This window comes from Struthio camelus, chromosome 32 (assembly GCF_040807025.1).
Source record: "Struthio camelus isolate bStrCam1 chromosome 32, bStrCam1.hap1, whole genome shotgun sequence".
Classification (NCBI taxonomy): Eukaryota; Metazoa; Chordata; class Aves; order Struthioniformes; family Struthionidae; genus Struthio; species Struthio camelus.
In genome coordinates, this window is record NC_090973.1 from 3,104,196 (window position 1) to 3,111,220 (window position 7,025).

General features: G+C 58.8%; 1 long non-coding RNA gene across 1 annotated transcript; it reads right to left on the reverse strand.

Moving 5' to 3' along the window:
• Positions 1-805: 805 nt before the first annotated feature.
• On the reverse strand, positions 806-6,149 carry LOC138063497 (uncharacterized). The gene is made up of 3 exons (XR_011137076.1): positions 6,122-6,149; positions 1,069-1,213; positions 806-820 (listed from the first exon to the last, which is right to left on the reverse strand). It is a non-coding gene; the product is annotated as an uncharacterized lncRNA (long non-coding RNA).
• Positions 6,150-7,025: the final 876 nt, after the last annotated feature.

Below are 7,025 nucleotides of genomic sequence, written 5' to 3' on the forward strand. Positions count from 1 at the left end.
CCGGGGGGCTGCCCTTACCCCAGCCTCCCCAGCTGCACCGGTGGGGGAATTGTCCCTAACTGCTGCCGTCAGGCTGCCCTCAGCACCTCATCCCACTCTCCAGCCTCCTCACAATCTTCAGCCTGCTCCCCACCCCACTCCGTTCTGCTCCAACGGGCCTTTAGCAGTACAGTCCTCATCCCACACATGCCTGGGCAGAGCCTGCTCTTTCCTGCCCATGACAGCTCCAGAGAGAGCCCCTTTGCCCACGCTCTTCTCAGACTGTTACACTGCATTGTCCCCCTCCTCTCCGATACCACCACTGCCCCAAGATGAACTCCCTGGAGACACCCCAAGGAGCCCCACTCTCGCCTGGCCTTCGACCAGCACCTTTCTCTCAAACCCTGCTGCTTGCAGAGCCTACAGCTAGCCTCTCCTCTGACTTAGCCCACAGGCTGCCAGTGGGCCAGTGCTAGATCCAGCATGGGGAAACTGAGGCATAGAGGGGAGAGTCAAGGCCCCAAGATGGAGGAACAAGGGCACAAAACAGCCTTTTCCCCTACCTCACAGGGAACACGGGTATCTGGCGGTCTTCGCCACAGGATGCCAAAAGCCTGTGTCCGTTTTCGCCTCTGAGCAGAGGCAGGAGCCCAGGTCTGTGGGAAACCAAGTGAGCTGGCATCAGTGACACGACACTGGTGGGGCACCAGAGCCCACACGAGGCCGGCACTCACCAAGGCGGAGATGACTTGTGCCACGAAGGAGCCTGTCCCTTTCTTGTAGGAGAGAGCAGGTCTTGGTCTCTTGATGAGGGCCTGCACACGGCAGTCGGATGTGGCTCCTGCAAGACACACCAGGGTGCTATGTGATGAGGCTGCCATGGCTCCCAGCTGCCACACCTGGCTTTCCCCACAAGGGTCTGTCCTTGTGGGAGGAGCAGGGCCATGTTCGATACAATGGAACAGGCCCGTGTCCCCAAGGACCATGCCACAGTCTGACCCCAGACCCTGTGTCAGGAACCTGGAGGGCACCTTCCCCATTGCCTCCGCTGCCAGAAGCTGAGGGTACTTCTGGCCACGAGGTTCTTACCCAGTTGAGTACACTGGAGCCTTGCTCTTCCTCGGCTGCCTTGCTGCTCGCCTCTCCCCCACGTCTTCAGTTGGATAAAAAACCACAGCCACAAGTTCCACAGGATGGTCCCCACGAAGGTGAGAAACCGTCTCACGATGCCCTGCTGGGAAACGGCACAGGGCAGAACTGAGTGTCCCCATGCCTCGGCTGTGGCCTTGCTCTGTGCATGTGCGGTGGCCTTGCTCAAGGACAGGGGACGCACTGATCCAGGTGAGCAGGACAAGAGCCCCTTGCGCAATGGAGCTGTCAGCCCCAAGTGTGCGGCCACCAGGGAGGGAACCCTGTCCCGTGACCCCCAGCCCCCCGAAGGGGCTGGCGCTGTGCGAGGGACTGTGTGCCTGGGGCTCCAGTCCCCGTGCTGTCCCAGCCCTGGCGGCTGCAACTTGTGCCAGGGCTCTTGGCAGTGGTCTGCACCCCCCGCCCCTTCACCATTGTGTCAGCCTTGTTGTCACCCAGAGGCTTTGTGTGCCTGAGGCCAGGCAGTTTCTGGGATTTTAGGACTGAAGGAAAAGCTCTTCCTCTTTTGATACAGACAGCTCCTGCCCTAAGGGTACCCTTGCCACTTGCCTGGACCCAAAGGGGCTGTTTGGATTTGAAAGAGCATCAGCTTTGTGTGTGTGCCACAGGGACCCTGGCCAGCAGGAGTGTAAAAACCCTTCCCCGAGAGCTCTCCCAGGATGGGGATGGGGATGGGGAGGGGACAGGGAGGGGACAGGGAGGGGATGTCTGTGGCTGTCAGCTCTGAAGAGCTGTGGGGACCCAGCACAGGACGGCTGTCGTGGCAACACCATCCAAGGTACCACTTTGGTCCCTGCCAACCACCCCCGTCGGGGGTCTGGAGACATCACGAGGACCGACCCCGGCTCCCAGCCCCATGGCCCTGACCTGCCTCCCATCCCACCCAGCGCCTCCTACCAGCTGCAGCTGCGGCACCCAACTCTGCACTCTGACTCGCCTCCCCATGGCTCACGCCGAGGGGAGGTGGGATCCTGTGCCTGCTCTGGGGAGAGCCCAGATCCTCCTGCTGCCCCGCGCAGTGCCTGCTCCGGGGAGAGCCCAGATCCTCCTGCTGCCCGGCGCAGTGCTGGGCAACACGTCTGGAGCCCGCTGCATCCGCGTTCCCACGGCGATAACTGCCGCACCGGGATGGAATCGGGGCCGGGCTGAACCACGGGCCCAGGGGGACCCAGCGCCTCCCCTCGGGGACAGGACGGGGGCTCCCCATGCTGTCCAGCCTCCAAAATGGGCAGAGACCCCTCCCTGATGGTGCCCGACCTCAGCCCTGCTGCCACCGTCCTCCCGGGACGCCTCTGTGGGGGGAGGCCGGGACCCCCTGACGGGGGGCACCGCAGCCCCGCTCGACCCCCGTCGCAGCCCGCCCCGTGGGAGATGCTGCCCTGGCCTGGTCCCCACGCGGGATGGGGGGCTGTTACAGGCTTCTCATGGGGTTGTGCTTCCCAGGGAGCTCCTCCTTGGTTCAAAATGCATTTAAAGTTGGAATTGGAGAAGATCTTCACCTGCTTTCTGTTTGGATGCCAGAGGGTTAAGAGCTGCATTTTAAAGAAACTCTTCCAAAATTTTTCTCTCTCTTGCCTTATTAGACAACAGGGCATTAAAACTTCTCTGTGATTATTAATCATCAATGAATAAGTCTAGTGCCTAAGCTGTGAGGAGGTTAAAACACACAAAAAAGTCAGTCCTAGAAGAGCATATAAATAAGTACCCTTCCAAATGAAGCTAAATAATCATCTGAAGAAGAGAGAAAAGAGGGCAAGTTAACGTCTTGGTTTTTGAAGGTGAGAGTTTCCTAAGTCTGCAGGGCTATTTAAAATGCCTCCTTCTCAAACACCTCCAGAATTAAAGCTCACTCAAGTGATCCTAAGAGGGACAGAGAAAGGGGTGGCCTTGACCAGCTCTTACTTTGCCTGCTTTGCATTTACTCTCCCGGCTGCCCTCTACTTTCCACCTGGAAGGCCACTCCCAAGGCAACAGGCAGGCTGCAGCAGAACACACAGCGCTTTGGGGGGCAGCTTCTGTTTTTACATTTAACTAATGTCTCCGCAGTTGCATGCACAGTGCTCGCACTACCCTGCTGGCAGGGAAAAGCTGCCTTCCTCCTCTGGCCATAACGGGAGAGAAAGTGCTGACCTTTCCCAGCGAGCTCACAGTGAGCGTCTGTGCCGGGCATCCCAGTACCTGCCTTCCTGAAAAGGGCAGGCAGGAGCCTCGTGCACAGGAGCGGTGCCTGTAGCTGCCTTGAGATGCGCTCCAACAAGCAATCCCTTCTGACCCCTACAACTAGCCACAAGGGGCTCAGGCCTGCATTGCTCTTGCCTAAGCAGCTCTGCTGATGTGCACACACCAGCCCCACACAGCACTTGGACAGACCCACAGCTCAGCATTTCCCCCTCTGGCCTTTGCACCTCCTTCCCCAGAGCCCTCCCCAGCCCGCTACCCACAACATACACGACTGCTGCCTGGTCCACATTTACCTCACGACCAGGCTTATTCTCCTCTGGGGACTGCCCATGTCTCTCGTTTGGGGACTGGGTGTGAGTCTGCTGAGTGGCACTCTTCACATCTGTCAGCAAGGAGCAGCCTGCGACCTCCTTGCCGGTGGCCAGGGAGATGTTTACTTTCTTTGGGGCTACGGTAGTGTGGAACAAATTCCTAGCTTTCTTCTTCATCCCATGTCGTCTCTCTACATTTATGACATTGCAAGACATTTCCAGCGTTTTGTAGCAGTGATAGTTCTTTCCTATGTGCCCAAGATGGCAAGACAGTTTCCTCGGAGCCTGAGGTGCATTTGCAACACTGTCCTGAAGACACGTGTTGTGCGCCCTTGCGTCTAGTTTGGGAGTGAGGGAGGGGCAAGAGCAGGCATCCTTTGCAAGGACTGGGAAAACCAGAGGAAGGCGATGCCATAAAATCCCAGTCACATCGTTCATTAGAGCAGGACGTGGACTAATTCTGCCTTCAGGTACCTCTTGGGTCTGTGTGGGAGCACAGCCGAATGGAGGCAGTCCAGGAAGGATCCTGGGAGCAATGTAGTAAACCTTGTTTAAGATCTTCATTCATGACCTGGATGATGGGGCCAAAGGAATCCGAGGCAAGCTGGCAGATGACAGAAAATTGGGAGGAGTGGCTGATTCAGCACATGATTGTGCCGCCACTCAGAGGGACCTGAGAAATGGGCAGACAGGAACCTCATGAAGGTCAGCAAAGGGAAATGCCAAGTCCTGCACATGGGAAGAACTATCCCCATGCACCACAACAGGCTGGGGACTGACCGGCTGAGGAGCAGCTTTCCAGAGAAGCACCTGCGGGTCCTATTGGACAAGTTGGTCATCAGCCAGCAATACACCCTCATGGCAAAGGAGGCCAACAGTATCCTGGGCTGCAGTAGCAAGAGCCTTGCCAGCAGGTCAAGGGAGGAGCTCCTTCCCTCCTGCTCAGCACTGGTGAGGCTGCACCTGGAGGGCTGTGTCCAAATGTGGGCTCTCCTGTACAAGAAAGACATGGGCCTGCTGCACAGACTCCAGGAAAGGGCCATAAAGATGACTACGGCTCTGGAGCATCTCTCATACAAGGGCACACTGAGAGAAGTGGGACTGGAGGCAGGAACTGATGGCAGTGCATTGATTGCTGGGAGCCAAGGATTTGGCCAACATGGCCCTGTAGAGAGAAAGGTCCACCACTATCAGATGAGGTGTCCAAAGGAGGAAAAGGAAGTACCAAGGGCCTTTCATCTGGCCACACAGAAATAGAAATGCCAGGACTAAGGAAGGTGCAGAACAGAGTCATGGACATCCATTCTACACCACTTCTAGTCTAGGACTAGTCCTTGCTTCCTCACATGAGGAAATTGTTCCCTCAAAAGAAAGAAAACCACCCTCCCAATGCATCCAGTTCTTCGAGCAGACCAAGCGAGAGCCCCCAGCACTCGGTGCTCAGCATCTCAGCTCAGAAACTCCTTTTCCCAGGCTCCCTCACTCAGCACATGGATAAATTCTGCTGCAGGAGGCAGATGAGGTGGCTGCTGCCTCCAGGCCCCTCCCCTGTAGTCCTTCCACCTCCCAGCAGCAACATCACAGCTGCCTCCATCCTGAAAGCCCAACTCATGAGTTTTTTTTCCTTTTTCTTAATGAGCATGATATGAAGACCTTGAATCGAAAATCCTATTTCTTTTCCCTCCTCCCATCCACAAGCACTGAAAACAACACAGCCAGTCTACCTGCTGCTAGTAACTCTCCGGCTACTCATTTTTCCTCAAAAAGTTGCTTTTGTTCTGAGTTTGTTGTTTTCACAGAGTGACAGAATAGATGATGTTGGCAGGGACCTCTGGAGATCCCCTTCTCCCACCCCCTGCTCAACCAGGGGCACCTACAGCAGGTTGCCCAGCACCAGGTCAGGATGGTTTGCAGTATCTCACACAGTCGAGACCCCACAGACACTCGGGGAACCTGCTCCACTCTCTGACCACCCTCACAGTGAACAAGGTGGAATTTCCTGCTTGGCCACTTGGTGCCCATTCCCTCTCCTCCTCTCACTCCACACCACTGACAACCACTCCGAACCACGGTCTCCGTCCCCCTTACACCCTCCCTACATCACCTGTTTGGACACCCAGAAAACATCCCACCACCACTCTGGTTTCCAGGCGAAACACTCCCGGCTCCCTCAGCCTCTCTCCGACGGGAGACGCTCCAGCCCTTCAGCCATCCTTGTGACCCACCACACCAACCTCCTTGACACCCACCACCACCACAGCCATCCCCCCGCGGGTGCCCCGCGGACACCGCGGTGGGGCTGGACCTGCACGTCCAGGACAAACCGCTCCTCGGGGCTCGGCACCGAGAGACGATCCCTCTGGGCGAGCCCCAGCCCCGAGCACGCCGGAGCCGGCGGTGCCCCAAAGCCTCCGGCCTTCGCGCCCAGAGCTCCCGCCCGGCAGCTGCCTCGCCGGGGCACCAGCACGGCCCCGCGACGCCTCCCTCCCCGCGGCCGAGACCTTCGGGCCGGGCAGCTGCAGAGCCAGGACTTCGCCCGCGGCAGCACCAAACTCCCGGGCCGGGGCCGAGGCCCGGCGGGGGGGCGGGCAGACGGGCTGCGCCACGGCCAGGCGCGGCGGCCATTGGGCGGCCTGCGTGTCGCTCACGGCTCACCCCGGCCCTGCCGTTGGCCCGCGGCCTGCCCTCGCCAGCTGATTGGCCCGCCAGCGCAGAGGGCGGGGCAGGCGGGGCGCAGGCGCAGCGCTGCTGTCAGGCCCGGCCCGGCCTGGCGCCGCCGCCCTGGAGCCCGGCCCCGGCCGCAGCCCGACCCGCCCCCAGCCCTGCCCCGGCCCGGCCCTGCCCGGCCGCGGAGCCGCCCCGCAGCTGGCCCCCTTCCCGCTCGCCCCGGCCCTCGGCCCGGCCCTCGCCCTCAGCCCCGCCGGCCCGGCCCGGCCCCTGCCGCAGGGCCAAGAAGGGGGATGCTGCCCTGGGTCGGGAAGCTGGAGACAGGGAGGAACTGAGCAGGGCTGGCTCATTGCTCAAAGCTACGTTAAAGCGTTTCTTTTTTAGGTTTTGGTTTTGTGTTTTAACTTGCCAAATGCTCCATAATCTGCTACCCAAAGAGCAGGACATCTGCAGTCTTTTCTGCTTTTGCAACACTTTGGTCATGAAAAGTAGTATTGACTAGCACTCATTGTCCTATGGGTTGGAGCAATGCTTTTCTCCTTCCCTGAGGACATGCTTACAAGCTGTGCTGTTTCCTGCAGCAGGGCTGGGGCTTCGCCAGAGCCCTTCAGTGTCCTCTCCAACTTTTCCTGAGGCTTTCATTTCTGCAGCCGGAAATTGTATCTTCATGGCCTCATTAACCATTGTGCCCAGTGCAATCATCCCAGAGCAGCCCCCTTTAGGGAGGCGTCTTGCATG